Consider the following 17,765-nt stretch of genomic DNA (forward strand, 5'->3'; position numbering starts at 1 on the left):
TTGGGGGTGACCAGGCCTGCAGGGAAGGGCAGTTGGGGGTGGCCAGGCCTGCAGTGGAGGGCAGTTAGGGGCAAACAGGCTGGCAGGGGAGCAGTTAGGCATCAATCAGGCTGGCAGGGGAGTGGTTAGGGGGTGATCAGGCTGGCAAGCAGAAATGGTTAGGGGCAATCAGGAAGGCAGGCAGGCAAGCAGTTGGGAGCTAGCAGTCCTGGATTGTGAGAGGGATGTCCAACTGCTCGTTTAGGCCCAATCCCAGTAGGGATCTGATTACTCCCAGTAGGATCTGGCCTAAATGGGCAGTCAGACATCCCTCGAGGGGTCCCAGATTGGAGAGGGTGCAGGCTGGGCTGAGAGACACCCTACCCCCCGTGCACGAATTTCATGCACCGGGCCTCTAGTTACATTATAAATCCTTGAGAGCAGGGCTTATGCCTTGTTCAGATATTCAGGCTTGTGTCTCTGTTGCCTACCATATTTCCTGGCACCAAATGCCTACTCAGGGAAACTAATGGAATGAATAATGAATGAATGAGCAAATTGTATAAACAGTGGGAACTAGAACTGGTCCAGTAGAAGTGAACTTCCAGCTTCTCCATAGCACATATTTTATTTATTTTTTTAAATATATCTTTATTGATTTCAGAGAGGAAAGGAGAGGAAAAGAGAGTTAGAAACATCAATGATGAGAGAGAATCATCGATTGGCTACCTCCTGCATGCTCCACACTGGGGATTGAGCCCGCAACCTGGGCATGTGCCCTGACCGGAAATCAAACCATGGCTTCCTGGTTCATAGGTCGATGCTCAACCACTGAGCCATGATTTTAGAATCAGATGGTCCGGAGTTCAAATCCCAGTTTCACAATATACCAACTTTAAGTACCTGGTTCAAATCTCTTCACCTACTGCTCAAGGATGTCTTGAGGAGGAAGTTAAATCATATATGTGCATATCCCTTTGTCTCTAACACAGAGTAAGTGCCCAGTAGTTACTAATCCTCTTCCCTTCTCTCCTTTCCCATAGCTAAAAGCTGCCCACTCTGCTCTTGCTGTTCCTTGAGAGACAGTGAGCTCAAGATCTCAGCTCAGTACAAGAGAGGGGAGTAGACCCCAACCCCGACCCTGGTCAGGACGCACGCAGGAGGCAATCAATCGATGTGTTTCTCTTACATTGATGTTTCTCACTGTCTTTCCCTCTCTTCTTCTACTTTCCCTCAAAGTCAATGGAAAAATATTCTTGGGTGAGGATTAACAAAAAAAGAGACGGGGAGGGGGACTAGAGCTGTCAAGGACAGAGCATGTTTATACATCCTGTGCCGAAGCCACCTGGGGACAAGGACTTGGCTCACCCATTGGGGAGTGAGAGCCAGGACGTGCTCCGTGAAGGTTTATGAATGGAACTGAACTTTTCGAATGCTCCCCAGATGGAGCCAAAAGGAGCCTCGCTAGTGGACGCTGTGCCAGAAGGCAGGGCTCCAGCCACCCACACTGCTTGTGACACTCCAATGCTTGTCTGGACTGCTGGTCTATCGATGTTCTGACTCAACAGTCTCTCCTTATACTAACTTTCCACAAGTCTGGAGCCTGGAAGTCGAGGATGAGCTTCTTTGCAGCTGATCTATCAGGCCAGGGCTTTTCTTCTTCTTTAGCTGGGGACCCCATAATTGAAAAGAAATCTTAAGTGGGAGCTGAAGAGGAGCCACTCTGGCTGAGGAGGACAGGGACTTGCATTAAACACGAGTGAACTAGATCAACTTGCCAAGAGACACCACCGGGCACCCAAATGAAATTTCTGTCCACCTGCTCCTACGCAATCACCCGCCTTGCTCTTGTGGTTGAGGATATATACCGTATTTTGCTTACCCATTCATCAGTTCATGGACATTTGGTTGTTACCACTTTTTGGCTATAGTACTAATGTTATGAACATTCATGTTCAAGTTTTTGTGTGGGTATGTTTTCAATTCTTTTGGGTTTATACCTAGGAGTAGATTTGCTGGGTTATATGGTAACTATGTTTAACTTTTTTAGGAACTTTTTTTTTCATAGTAGTTATACTATTTTATATTCCCATCAGCAATGTATGAGGGTTCTAATGTCTCCACACTCTTGCCAACACTTGTTATTTTTAGATTTATTATAGCTATCTTCATGGGCATGAAGTGTTATCTCACTGTGAATTTGGTTTGCATTTCCCTAAGGACTAATGATGTTGAGCATCTATTTATGTGTCTATTGGCCATCTGTATATCTTTGAAGAAATGTCAATTCAAATCCTCTTTTAAAATTGGATAATCTATATTTTTTTATTATTGAGTTGTATGAGTCTGAGTCCTTTATACCTTTTAGATATTAAGTCCTTTATCAAATATATAATTTGCAAAACTTCTCTCCCATATTGTGGGTTGTCATTTTACTTTTTTATGGTGTTCTTTGAAGCAGAAAAAAAATTAATTTAGAAGTCCAACTTTTCTTTGATTATTTGTGCTTTTTTTCGTTATACTAAGAAACCTAATTCAAAGTCATAAAGATTTATTTCTATGCTGTTTTCTAAGAGTTTTATAGTTTTAGTTCTTACATTTAGGTTTTTGATCTACTTTGTATTAGCTTTTGTAGAAGATGTGAGGTAGAGGTTCAAATTCAGTTTTTTTGTATATAGATACCCAGTTGTCCAAGCATCATTTGTTGAAGACTATTCTTTCCCCCAACAAATGGTCTAGCACCCTTGTCAAAAATTAATCAGCTGTAAATGTAAGGGTTTATTTCTGGACACTCAATTCTATTCTGTCAATCTTATATCTACAGTTATATTAGTATCACACTGTCTTTTTAAAAAATATATTTTTATTGATTTCAGGGAGGAAGGGAGAGGGTGAGAGAGATAGAAACATCAATGATGAGAGAGAGTCATCGATCAGCCGTCTCCTGCACGCCCCTTACTGAGAATTGAGCCCACAACCTGGGCATGTGCCCTTGCCCAGAATCGAACCTGGGACCCTTCAGTCCGCAGGCCAATGCTCTACCCACTGAGCCAAACTGGCCAGGGCAGTATCACACTGTCTTGATTGCTATAGCTTTGTAGTAAGTTTGAAATCAGGAAGTATATTGCCCAGCGAGTGTCGCTCAATGGCTATGAACCAGAAGGTCATGGTTTGATTCCCTGTCAGGGCACATGCCCAGATTGTGGGCTCCATCCCCAGTGTGGGGGATGCAGGAGGCAGCAGATCAACGATTCTCTCTCATCATTGATATTTCTATCTCTCCTCCCTTCATCTCTGAAATCAATAAAAAAAAATTTTTTTTTAAAAAGAAAAGAAAGTGGGGACACTTTCCTTCTTAAAAAAAGAAATCAGGAAGTATAAGTTCTCCAACTTTGTTCTTCTTTTTCAATATTGTTTTGGTTATTCTGGGTCTCTTGTATTTGCATATGAGAGCTTGTTTGGAGGTTCTAGCAGGGGAGCGCAGCTACTCGTATACCCTTGACCGAAGACCGGTCCTCTCCTCTGGGGGGAAGGTCGTCTGCGCAGCTTCGGGAGGGACACGGGAGGGACGCACACGGATCGGTGAGGGAGGAGGATCAGCCAGCCAGATCAGCCGAATCAACCCTGGCGATCAATGGGGTGACAGATGTCGCAGCCAGATCGCCCTCACATCCTGTATTTGCATATGAATGTTAGGATCAGCTTGTCTATTTCTGCCCCCTCACCCCCAAAAGGCAGTTGGAATTTTGATAGGAATTGTATTGAATCTATTGATCAGTTTGGGGAGTAGTGCCATCTTAACAATATTAAGTATTCCAATCCATGAACACAGGATATATTCCATTTAGTTAGGTTATCTTTAATTTCTTTCAACAATGTTTTGTAGTTTTCAGAGAACAAATCTTACACTTTTTTGGTTAAATTTACTCGTAAGTATTTTATTCTTCGTGGTGCTATGTAATTGCAAATGATTTCTTTTTAAAAAAATATTTTTTTTATTCATTTCAGAGAAGAAGGGAGAGGGAGAGACAGAAACATCGATGATGAGAGAGAGTCATTGATTGGCTGCCTCCTGCATGCCCCCTATTGGGCATTCAGCCCACAATCTGGGCATGTGCCCTTGACCGGAATTGAACCTGGGACCCTTCAGTCTGCAGGCCGACACTCTATCAACTGAGCCAAACTGGCTAGGGTGGAATTGTTTTCTTAATTTCATCTTGGATTATTCAAAACAACTGATTTGTTTTTAAAATATGTTTTTATTGCTTCTTTTTTTTTTTTAGATAGAGAGGAAGGGAGAGGGATAGATAGATAGAAACATTGATGAGAGAGAAACATTCAGCAGCTGCTTCCTGCATGCCCCCTGTGGGGGATTGAGCCACAACATGGGCATGTGCCTTGATCGGGAATTGAACTGGGGACCTCTTGGTTCATGGGTTGACAGTCAACCACTGAGCCACACGGGCCAGGCAAAACATATGATTTTTTAATATTAATCTTGTTTCTACAGTCTCACTGAATTTATTACCTCTAGCAGTTTAGTTGTGTGTGTGTATTTTCTATATGTAAAATCCTGTTGTCTGTAAATAGAGATAGTTTACTTCTTCTTTTCCAATATGAATGCTTTTTCTTTTATATCCTCATTAAAGTACAATGTTGAATACAAGTGGCCTCTTTTGTATTTTGCTGGCAGCTTTCTATATATTCATGGTCTAGGAGCCAGGGATAGAGAAATTTGGCAGCTATATCTGAATTTGCCATTTCTGTCAATGAGATGGCAGAGCTAGTACGGAGGGCCAAGTATGAGGCTTTGACTAGCAAATCAATTGGTATGTCTGCTTCTACTTTCAGACTTCATTTATACTACACTTTTAAGCTAGGACAACTGATTTCTCTCTCTCCTCTTCAAGACAAAAAAAAAATGACATGAATTAGGGGATAAGATAAACCTGGACTAGAATTCCAACTATATATTGTTATTTTCAAATTTCAATTCTATAAGCCATGTGACATTGAGTAAGTCACCTCACCTTTCTGAACTTCAGTTTCCTCATCTGTAAAATGGAGATGACACTAATTGCTTCATAGAATTATTGAGAGGATCAAAGAAAATAATGAATGACAAGTACCTAACACAGTGGCTGGAACTTTGAAAAGGTTCAAAAAATGCCCAATCCTTTTGACTTCCTCTCCAGTCCTGAACAAGCCTTCTTTATCTGTAGGTTGGGGGAAATAACTAATTTTATTTATTTTTTACTTATTATTATTATTTTTAATTGATTTTTAGATAGAGAAGGAGAGAGAGAAATAGAAACATCGACCTCCTGCATGCCCCCTACTGGGGATTGAGCTGGAAACCCGAGCATTTCCCTGGATTAGGAAACCAGTGACCTCTTGGTGCATGGGACAATGCTCAATCCACTGAGCCACACTGGCTGGGTGAAAACAACTAATTTTAAAAAGACTTTTTAAATACCCAGGACAGTAGGGTTCTCAGGAAGTAGTGAGCTCCAGGCTCTGGGGGCGTTCAAGAATGTTTGAGATGATGAAAACATAAGGTCAGAAGACTTTTGTAGTTCCTTAGAATCTATCAAGTTATGTGAAGATATTTATTGATTTGTGTGTTACTTGATTTAGTCAGCAATTATTTATTGAATACCTACCATGTACCAGACCCTGTGCTAGGTAATAGGACTGCAAGAGTGAGCCAGAGAAGCAGGTGGAGATGGAAAAGGTAGAGAAAGAGGTTGAGGAGAAGCATGAGGAAGAGAAGGAATAGGAGAAAGAGAAGTCTCCCTGATACCAAAGCAATGTGTTTTGGGGGGAGAAGATAATTAAATTTTTATCTCGAAGTTGTAGATAGCAGGAAATCTTGAAGGCAGGGACCTTGCCTCATTTATTTCTGCATTCCTAATATTTAGTACATAGCATAGGACCTTTGTACTTGTAGGCTGGGACAGGTAACTGAAGCATCTACACATGGCCTCCCCAGCATGGCAACCTCAGAGTAATCAGACTTCACACATAGCTGATCAGAATTTCCAGAAAGTGTTGCAGTGAGCAAAGTGGCTTTTATGACCTAGAAGTCATACTGTATCACTTCCACCATTTTATACCAGCCACCACCAGTAAAAGCAGTCACAACCCAACTCATAGTCAAGGGAAGGGGATGTAGACCCTACCTTTATTTTTTTAATCCTCACCCAAGGATATTTTCCCACTGATTTTTAGAGAGAGTGGAAGAGAGAGGGAAAGATAGGAATATGGATGTGAGAGAAACACAACGAAGCATCGAACAGACCATCGAGCCTTGGAAGGAAGGCAGGGGAGGGTGGGAGAAAGGGGTAAGAGATCAACCAAAGGACTTGTATGCATGCATATAAGCATAACCCATGGACACAGACAGTAGGGAGGCGCGGACATGTGCTGGGGTGGGGGAGAGTGGCCGGGGAGAGGTCAATGGGGGGAAAAGGAGACATATGTAATACTTTCAATGATAAAGAATTTAAATTAAAAAAAATATTTCAAGAAGGAAGTGGTTAACTATGTTGAAAACTTCCTAGAGGTCAAGTAAGGTGAGAATAGAGAAGTGGCAAGCTAGAGATCAATGATAGCTTTGACAAAAGCAGTTTCAGTGGAATGAAGAGGTTAAAAGGCTGATTGGAGCATGCTGAGAGGATGGAAGGTTAAGAAGCAGCAAAAGCAAATATAGAAAACTTTTCCATAAGTTTTGCTATGAGTAGAAGTAAGTGGAATGGTAGTCGAAGAGAAATATGGTGTCAAGGAAAGGTTTTGCTTGTGTGTATGTGTGTTTTAAGATGAGAGATACTAAGGCATGTGTGTTTGATGGTGGAAATGATCCAGTAGAGAAGGAGAAATTGGTAACGCAGCAGAGATAAGCAATTTGATCCTTGGGAAGGCAGATGGATATGGGCTATAGTGCCTATGTGAAAAAGCAAAGAATATGGATCCTGAAGCAGATCAGAAAAGTTGATAGATTAGGTGGGAGGAAGGTGAATCTGAATGCCTCTATTTTCTCAATGAATCATATATTGAGGTCCTATAAAAATGAAGTGGGGGGAGTATGCCGGAGGTTTGAAAGAAGAAGAAAGCGTTATATTGAGTAGTGGAAAACCAAAACTACTGGGAGAGCATAGCAGAATTGCTGGGCAGTATTAAGTGCTCATTTAAAATTTGTAGTCAGAAATTTCATTTAAGAGAACACAGTCGTGGGCTTCTCTCCAGCCATATCCAGCTGCTTAGGTGCAGACATGGACTATTCAGTTAATTGGGTGTGAGAGGATTTGGAATTTTGTCAGTGAGCATAATGAAGAGAAAGTAACAAGAGAATCTACACTAATAAAAGAGAAATATGCAAATTGACTGTACCTTCACAACATCCGCCAGCCAATCAGGACTGAGTATGCAAATTAACCTCATCGCCTCCATGGAGACGACAGCAGGTGCAAAGAGGCCTGCTTGGCCATTGCTGCGGTAACCTGGGATCAAGCAAGCATGGCCACAGGTAGCACCCAGCACGGCCTCAGAGACCCGGGAGCAGTGAAAGGCAGCCTGCAGGCAGCACCCAGCATGGCCTGCTTGGACATTGCCACAGTGACCCAGGAGCAGGCAAGCCTGGCCTGCAGGCAGCTCCCAGCATGGCCTGCTTGTCAGTCACTGTGTTGTGGAGCAGGCAGGCCCCGCAGAGAGCAGAGAACCACGGGGAGCGGGCCTAGCCGTCAGTAGGACATCCCCTTAGGGCTCCCGGATTGGAGAGGGTACAGGTCAGGCTAAGGGACACTCCCCCCTCCCCGTGCATGAATTTCGTGCACTGGGCCTCTAGTCTATATATATATAAAAGGCTAAGCGACCGGCTGACCGACCGGTAGGTATGACGTGCACTGACCACCAGGGGGAAGACGCTCAACGCAGGAGCTGCCGAGCTGCGGTGACTTGGCAGCGGGCGGTTCTCTGGTGATGTACTCCGAAACCGGAGAGGAGGGAGCCCCATTCCGGGATGCGTCACTCGAGAACCACCTTCTCGCAATCCGGGACCCCTTGGGGGATGTCGGAGAGCCGGTTTCGGCCCGATCCCCGCAGGCCAGGCTGAGGGACACCACCTGCCAGAGGGACCCCACTCACTCCACAGATGCCCTTCAAGCAGAGGCACCACCCCAGGTGCAGCCAGCCGGGGAGGGGCTGTGGGAGGTTGGCTCTAGGGCATGTCTGGCCATCTCACCCAGTCCTGCCCTGCCAGCCACCTTCTAATTAATTTCCTTTCAATGTGCAAGAATCTGTGCACTGTTAAGAATATTTACAATATGGTGATTTTGATGTACAATGGACTCTAGACTGGGAAAGAAAAAATGAGAACATGAGGAGCATGAGATAATTAGTGAAAAGTAATGATGCTGGTGGATTAGAGGACTCCATGAAGCTCTGATTCAACAGTAGGAGATCTATTCATATTGTTCCCTACAGCAGTAGAATAAAGGAGGAAAATCATGCAATTATGCTAATAGGTGCTGGAAAAGCATTCAGTAAAATCCCACACTCACTCTTGTTAACACACATGCACTCATACAAATACAACTATTAGCCCTACCCGGTTTGGCTCAGTGGATAGAGCGTCGGCCTGCAGACTGAAAAGTCCCAGGTTCGATTCTGGTCAAGAGCATGTACCTTGGTTGCGGGCACATCCCCAGTAGGTGGTGTGCAGGAGGCAGCTGATCGATGTTTCTCTCTCATTGATGTTTCTAACTCTCTATCCCTCTCCCTTTCTCTCTGTGGAAAATAAATAAAATATATTTTTTTAAAAAATACAACTATTAGTAAACTGCAAAAAGAAGGAAATTTTCTAAATGAGTTATATATAAAGTACTTTTAACAGTAACTAGCACCAAGTAAACATATAACTTTTGCTAGCATCATCATCATCAGCAGCAGCAGCAGCAGCATCATCATCACCACCATAATGTAATAAAAAGCATCTACCAGAAAAAAAAAAAAAAAGGCAAACATTGCATATAGTAGACATTACCTATCAGGGATGCCTATACTATGACTCCCATAAAGGCAATTATCCAGAGCTAAATAAGTACATAAATGTTATATATAGATGTGTTCTATTAAATTAAATGCTTTATGTTAAATACAGATGTAACCTGTTACATGGAACATGCAATATAATATGTACAAGCTGTGCTATCCATGCAAGGAAGGATTATAGAGAGTTACTGAGAAAGTATCTGGGTGGCTACTTAGTTTCCCTGAAACTCACCTTATATAAACTGTTAACATCTTGGTCTCCTGGTCAGGACATATTTATGGGACCAAGGGAGGTCAGCAGCAGATCTCTTCTAGGATGTCTTGATGCCTGTTGACCAAAGCAGCTCTAAGTAAACAGTTTGTTTAGATAATACATTCATGCTTCTGGTAATTGAGAGCCACTCCATCAAATTACTTGTTACAATAAAAATGGTAAACTGCAAACCCCACTAAAATAAAAAACAAGAAAAGCATGCCAATTATTATTTCTACTGGTCAATGTCATATTGGAGTATTTATCGCTGAGAGACAAGAAAAAGAAATGATTATAAATATAGGGAAAAAGACATAATACAAGCATTACCTGAAGATGAAAGATACTTCCTATAAAATCTAAGTGAACCAACTGAAAAATTATAAGAATGAATAAGACAGTTAATAAATTGGTTATATACAAAATTACCACATAGAAATCAATAGTTTCCATATAGACCAGTGATAACTTACCTAGACTATGTCATGAAGAAGAATCAATTCACAATTGCTACAAAATCTATAAAGAAGCAAGAAATGAACTTAACAAGAAACATGAAAGTCCTATATGAAGTTTTACTCTAATATATAAAAGAAAATAAAGACATATGGGAGACCACTTATTTTAAAGATGTCATTTCTAATCCAAATAATTATTTTTTAAATGAAATTTGGCAGGTTGGCCAAAAAATGTAAGAATAGCCAAGAATACTGATCAATTAGGAGGAAGGACTTACCCTTGCAGATATCAAAATGTGCTATGAAGCTACAATTTATTCAAATGAAATATTACTGACCAAAAATATATGAGCATTTTAAAAAACATAAACAAAATAGAGGTCCAAGACCAGATTCTCTCTCTCTCTCTCCCTCTCTCTCTCTTTCTCTCTCTCTCTCTCCATATATATATAATCTATCTATTAGAATTTAGTTAATGAAAAAGATGGCATTTTAAATTAGAAAGGAAAATAATGGCTATAAGAAATGTTGTTTGGGAAAAATAATATTCCAACCCCACAGTATTTGTCTTTCTCTGACTTATTTCACTTAGCATAATACCCTCAATATATTATGAGGTATTAGCATAATACCCTCAACATCCATGTTGTTGCAAATGGCAAGATTTCAGTCTTTTTATGATGAATAGTATTCCATTCTGTATATACATATATTTTTGAATTAGTATTTTCTTTTTTTTTTCAGATAAATACCCAGAAGTGGAATCTCTGGATCATATGATAGTTCTATTTTGAATTTTTTTTTTTCCAGAAACCACTCAGACTGCATCCTCTTCCTCTTACTCTCCCAGTGGAAGAGAAGAGCGATCATCAATGGCTAGTGGCAGCTGCAAAAGCAACACCAAAAGCCAGCTTCATGCTCAGGAGAGAACGCTGCGCCTCCTCCTCCTGGTTTCGGGTGCTCTACACGTTCAGAGAAACTTCTCTAGTGATAAACTATAGAAATGATCCCTGAAAGTGTAGTCTTTTATTTTGAATTTTTGAGGAACCTCCATACTGTTTTCCATAGTGGCTATACCAATTTACAATCCCACCAACAGTGCCCATGGGTTCCCTTTTCTCTACATCCTTGCCAACATATAATCTCTTGTCTTTTTTATAATGGCCATTCTAGCAGGTGTGAGGTGATATCTCATTGTGGTTTTGAGTCTATAGGCTTTTCTCTCGGCATGTTCTGTTTCCCTAGGGAAGATCTTCCAATCTTCAAACTGGGAGAATCTGGCCTTAGTTATCAAATACATACCCTTATGTTGGGAACTCACATCTAACAGCCTCCTAAAAACTTGGCATTTCTAACAGAGTTGATATCTTTTAATAAAATAACAAGGTCACATATATTTAAATACAAAAAAACACACACAAAAAAACCCACCCCAAAACCCCACAAAAAAAACAAAAAACACCCTGGAACAGTGGAAAGAGCACTGGGCTTAGAGTTACAGAGACTAGATTTCAATCCTAGCTCAACTATTATTTAGCTGTGTGATCCTGAATAATAAACCCTTTTTCCTTCTCTGGGTCTTAGTTCCCATCTATAAAAATGGGGATAATAATAGTATTGACGCTGTAGGTTTGTTGTGTTGATTAAATAATATAAAAGAAAGGTCTAATCTACTGCCTGGAATATCAGTTCCTTCAAAAAATAACAGTTGAATCTGATGTCATGTGTTGGGAAAGCTAGAGGTAGCTCAGAGGGGAGAAACTAAAGTATTTTTTTATTCTCTTTTTTGTTTGTTTTAATTCTTACAAACCCTTATGTCAAGGGCTGACTTCCAATAGATCACAGTGAGGGAGCTGCTCTGCTATGTATGAAACCCCAACCAGAAGGACGTCGTCTATGAATGGTTTAGCACCAGGTTCCCCACGTGCATTGCGTGAAGGGCGAGGGGGCGGCCCCCTTGAAATTAAAGTGTTAAGGTAGAAAAAGAATATTAAGACTGGAAGCTCCTTGACATCTTTATTGTTTTTATCTTCTCTGTTCTTTGTATAGAACTAAGTGCTCTACTTAGCAAAAGTTTGTTGATTTGAAATGATCTTGCCAGGCAAGAAGAGCAAGAAAATTATAGCAAACTGTAGTCTAAATGTTGCTTCTAATGTTTGGTGACAGGAAGCGCTTAAGCCCTTGCTTAGGCTTAGACTAGTCTTTCTGCATTCACGCCGTTATTCCATCTTATGGTTTAAGTGTGATGAAAGGAATTAGCACTTATTTAGTGCCTACTGCATGCCACACAGTGAGTCGCCATCTCACTTAATCATTATTTCGATTGGGGGAAATGTACTAGTAATCTTCCCCACAGTTACGTGTTAAATGGATCTCTCTGATGCCGGTGCCCAGACTTGTTCTATTGCACCATGTTGCACCTCTAACTCTTGCCTCACCTGGGCTATAGCAACAATCTCCTCACTGGTGTTCCTGTCTCCAATGTTTCTCTTCCCAGCCCATTCTCCAGACTCCAGTAAGCTAGCTTCCTAAAACATGGCATTGTCTACTTTGACTCAACATTGGTTGGCTTCTCTTTTTATTAATGTGGTGCAAACGATTTGCTTTGCATTTTATGGTGGCAAGAGTCAATTGTTATGTGACCTTAGGAAATCATCTTCTGTTGCAAACTGATCCACGCCAACTTGCTTATTTATTTATTATATTAATAAACATAAACTTGCTCATTATTGAGTGGGTTTTTATTTGGTTGTTATTGCAGGGGTGAAGGGCAGATATCAGCAACCTCCAACAGTGAGAGATGGGTCATATATTCCTTCCCTAAACCTTACTACCAAGTAGTGTGCTACAATGAAAGCAAGCCCCACATTTAAATGTCACATGCTCAAATATTTATGAACAAGCAGGCAAAACCAGTCATACAACTTGCAAGCTCAATGAAGTCCCAGCTCTTGATCTTTTAAGACACTTTGCCAAACACTTTGCATGAAAGGTTTACTTTAGGTAAGTAAGATAATATTCTAGTAAGCAGGATTCTAGTCAGAATATTTGTAATTCACCTGCTAGTTGGAATCAGGTAACAGGATCCTCCACTAAATGGGGAGAAAAAGACTGAATAAATCCTAAGCCCGTAACATCACTCACTAGATTCTCATCTCTTGATCAGGCGTGGAGATGCCTGTACAATACATACAATACTTCTAGCCAAATCACATATCTTGACACCACTCATTTCACCCATGAAAAATCATATCTAACATCTAGCCATATTTAACAGTCTTCTAGTATTGATTGGAGATAGAGATAGCTGAAGTTCTTGTAGCTGCCACTGGAATATGAACTATTGATTACAATTTCTCAGACACTAACAAACCACCCCTAGAGTGTATAATTCTTATTAGAGTACCTAAAGCATTAACTAATAGCCGCCAAGATTTACACTAAAATTAAATAATACACATATATAAAACTTTCTAGTCTGAAATATTTTAATGTATATATACTTAACATATATGTTATATATTATAATATTTAATATAAGTAAATTACAGATAACATAACACATTCTCTGAGGTTCAGTTTATTTTATGAGATAGGATGAGCTGACTTCTAAAGTTTCTTACATGATCTTATACATGGATTTTAATGCCATTATAAAGATATGGGTTAGGATCATGAAAAAATGTACTGATAGTTGCTAGAGGGTCATCAAGCATAAAAACCACCTTTATAAAAAAAACCACAAACTAATATTTTCTTCAAAGGATTTACTTTTCTAAAATAGTTCTTCTCCTTAGCTTCTAGTCATTAACTGTCATCTTCTAATCCCTCTTTTTAAATAAATATTTTAAAAATTATTGAGGTATAATTGACATATAACATTATATTAGTTTCAGGTATACAACAAAATGACTAAATATTTGTAAATATCATGAAATGATCACCACAAGTCTATGTATCACCTGTCACCATACATAGTTACAGAATTTTTTTTCTTGTGATGAGAATTTTTTAAGATTTATTTTTATTGATTTCAGAGAGGAAGGGAGAGGGAAAGCGAGATAGATACATCGATGATGAGAATCATTCATAGGCTGCCTCCTGCACGCCCCACACTGGGGATCGAGCCATAACCCAGGCATGTGTCCTAACCGGGAATCAAACTGTGACCTCCTGGTTCATAGGTCGACGATCAACCCCTGAGCCATGCCAACCGGGCATTGTGATGAGAACTTTTAAGATCTACTCTCTTAGCAACTTTGAAATATGCAACACTGTATTATTAACTACAGACACCACTTTGTACAGTGCTTTCTAATGACTTATTTTATAACTGTAAGTTTATAAAATAAACTTTTTGACCCCCTTCACTCATTTAGCCTATCCTCCACCCTCTGCCTCTGGCAACCACCAAGCTGTTCTTTGTGTCTGTGAGCTCAGTTTGTTTTTTAGATTTCACATGTAAATAAAATCAAGTGGCCTTTGTCTTTATCTGTCTGACTTACTTCACGTAGCACAGTGACTTCAAGGTCCATCCCTGTTTTTGCAAATTGCAAGATTTTATTCTTTTCTCTGGCTGAAAAAAACTAAAATTATATATACAACACATCTTCTTTATTCATTCATCAATTGATGGGTAATTAGGTTGTTTTCATATCTTGGCTATTGTAAATAGTGCTGCAGTGATCATGGGTTGCCTATACCTTTTCAAGTTAATGTTTTCATTTCCTTCTGATAAACACACACAGGTGAAATTGCTGAATCATATGGTAGTTCTAGTTTTAATTTTTTTAAATTTAAAAAAATATATTTTTATTGATTTGAGAGAGGAAGGGAGAGGGAGAGAGAGACAGAAACATCAATGATGAAAATCATTGATGGGCTGCCTCCTGCACACACCCCACTGGGGATCTAGCCCACAACCCAGGCATATGCCCTTGACCGGAATCGAACCCGGGACCCTTCCATCCACAGGCCAATGCTCTATCCACTGAGCCAAACCAACTAGGGCTAGTTTTAATTTTTTTTAGAAACCTCCATACTGTTTTCCATAGTGGCTGCACCAATTCACAATCCTACCAATGGTACAAGGTTAGAAGGTTACCTTTTCTCCACATCCTCACCAACACTTGTTATTTATTATCATTTGATGATAGCCATTCTAACAGGTATGAGGTGATAGATCATTGTGGTTTTGATTTGCATTTTCCTGATGATTAGTGAATTTGAGCATCTTTCCAGGTACCTATTGGACATCTGTATGTTTTCTTTGGAAAGATTTCTATTCAATTCTTCTGCCCATTTTTCAATTGGTTTTTCTTTTGTTATTGAGTTGTCTGAGTTCTTTATATATTTTGGATATTAACCCCTCATCAGATATATTATTTGAAAATATTTTTCCCATTAAGTATTTTGGCTTTTCATTTTGTTGATGGTTTCCTTTGCTATGCAGAAGCTTTTTAGTTTTATATAGACCCACTTATTTATTTTTTCTTTTGTTTCCTTTGCTTTAAGTGTCAGATCCAAAAAAGCATCACCAAGTCTGATGTCAAGGAACTTAACTGCCTGTTTTCTTCTAGGAATTTTATGGTTTCAGGTCTTATGTTCAAGTCTTCAATCCATTTCTAGTTAAATATTTTTGTTAATCCTCACTCCAGCATATATTTTTCCATTGATTTTTAGAGAGTGGAAAGGAGGAAAGGGAGGAGAGAGAGAGAAAAAAAGAGAGAGAGAGAGAGAGACATCAATGTGAGAGAAACATCGATGTGAGAGAGACACATCGAGTGGTTGCCTTCTGCACATGCCCTACGTGGGTCGGGATAGAATCTGCAACCCAGGTACATGCCCTTGACTGGAAATTGAACCCGTGACCATTTGGTATGCGGGTTGATGCTCTAACTACTGGGAAACACAGGTTGGGGCTATTTCGAGTTAATTTTTTGGTACAGTGTATAGTGTACAGTTCCATTCTTATGCATGTAGCTGTCCAGTTTTCCCAACACCATTTATTGAAGACACTGTTCTTTCCCCACTGCATATTCCTAGCTTTTTTTTTTTTTTGTAAGTTAAAGGACCCTTATGAGTTTATTTGTTGGCTTTCCATTCTATTCCACTTATCTATGTGTCTGTTTTTATGCTAATATTATACTGGTTTGATTACTATAGCTTTGTAATATAGTTCAAAATCAGGGAGCATGATGCTTCTAGCTTTGTTCTTTGCTTTGGCTATTTGGGGTGTACCCTCTAACCCCTTAACATTCTTTATTTTTCTTCAAAACACTATCAATACCTGACATTACATATTTATTTTCTTGCTTATTGTCTATCTTCTGCTACAAGAATATAAGAGTAGAAACTTTGTTTAAAACTGTATCCTGCCGAAACCGGTTTGGCTCAGTGGATAGAGCGTCGGCCTGCGGACTGAAAGGTCCCAGGTTCGATTCCGGTCAAGGGCATGTGCCTTGGCTGCGGGCACATCCCCAGTGGGGGTTGTGCAGGAGGCAGCTGATTGATGTTTCTCTCTCATCGATGTTTCTAACTCTCTATCTCTCTCTCTTCCTCTCTGTAAAAAATCAATAAAATATATTTTAAAAAATAATAATAAAATAAAACTGTATCCTCACAGACAATAGGGCGGTGAGGCCTTGGGTGGGGTGGGGTTCGGGTAGAGGGAACAATGGGGGAATAAAAGAGGGACATCTGTAATTCAACAATAAAGATTAGAAAATATAAAATAAAACTGTATCCTCTATGCCTGATCCATAGAGGTGGTTTCAATGGTCTATTGCTGCATAACAAACCACACTAAAATGTAGTGGCTCGTGCATTTGCCCACAATTCTGTGGTTTAGCTGGGCTTCGTTGGACAGTTCTCTGGGTCTCACCTTTGGTCACTCACATGGCTGCATTCACCTGGAGGCTCAGTGTGGCCAAACAGTCCAAGATGGCAGTTAGCTGTTGGCTAAAGTGCTTTGAATCTCCTCTATGTGACTCATCCAACAAGATATCTTGGGTTTCTTAAATGGTGGCGCCAGTGTTCTCAAATAATGAAGGTAAAAGTGGCAAAGCTCCTTAAGGCTTAGTTTCAGAAGCTATATATATACAATGTTACTTTCACTATATTCTGTTGACCAGTGCAAGTAACAAGGACAGCCCAGATTTAAGCGATTGAGAATTAGATTGCAAGTGTAGAAGAATCACATTGAAAAAGCAAGAGGAGCCCTAGTCGGTTTGGCTCAGTGGATAGAACGTCGGCCTGCAGACCTAAGGGTCCTAGGTTCAATTCTGGTCAAGGGCACATACCTGGTTGCAGGCTCCTCCCTGGCCCGGGCCCTGGTGGGGGCTCCTGAAGAAGGCAACTAATCGATGTGCTTCTCTCACATTGATATTTCTCTCTGCCTTGCCCTCTCTCTTCCACTCTCTCTAAAGAATCAATGGAAAAGTATCCTCGGGTGAGGATTTAAAAAAAAAAAAGGCGAGGCCACGGGCCCCTGGAGCCGGGTGAGCCCTGGGCCCCGGGTCCGGGCGAGGCCGCGGGCCCCTGGATCCGGGTGAGCCCTGGGCCCCGGGTCCGGGCGAGGCCGCGGGCCCCTGGATCCGGGTGAGCCCTGGGCCCCGGGTCCGGGCGAGGCCGCGGGCCCCTGGATCCGGGTGAGCCCTGGGCCCCGGGTCCGGGCGAGGCCGCGGGCCCCTGGATCCGGGTGAGCCCTGGGCCCCGGGTCCGGGCGAGGCCGCGGGCCCCTGGATCCGGGTGAGCCTGGGCCCCGGGTCCGGGCGAGGCCGCGGGCCCCTGGATCCGGGTGAGCCTGGCCCCGGGTCCGGCGGGCGAGGCCGCGGGCCCCTGGATCCGGGTGAGCCTGGCCCCGGGTCCAGGTGAAGCCGTGGGCCCCTGGATCCGGGTGAAGCAGTGCCCCTGGGTCCAGCCGAGACCAAACCAGAGGGAGTCGGACCTGCATTACCACCATTTGTCCACCATCCAGAGCTGAGGGGTCAGTGCCGACATGTACTCATAGGGAACCGGTGGACATT

General features: G+C 41.4%; 1 long non-coding RNA gene across 1 annotated transcript in view; it reads right to left on the reverse strand.

Annotated features, from left to right (window-relative positions):
• Window positions 1–3,112: 3,112 nt before the first annotated feature.
• LOC307103668 overlaps window positions 3,113–17,765 on the reverse strand; it is a 16,493-nt gene continuing 1,840 nt past the window's right edge. The window contains exons 2-3 of the long non-coding RNA XR_013813831.1: window positions 9,260–9,355; window positions 3,113–3,652 (exon numbers count right to left, since the gene is read on the reverse strand). This is a non-coding gene — a long non-coding RNA (uncharacterized lncRNA). The remainder of the gene's footprint in view (window positions 3,653–9,259; window positions 9,356–17,765) is intronic.

The sequence above is a fragment of the Cnephaeus nilssonii genome, assembly GCF_951640355.1.
Source record: "Cnephaeus nilssonii genome assembly, chromosome: 7".
In the NCBI taxonomy this organism is placed as follows: Eukaryota; Metazoa; Chordata; class Mammalia; order Chiroptera; family Vespertilionidae; genus Cnephaeus; species Cnephaeus nilssonii.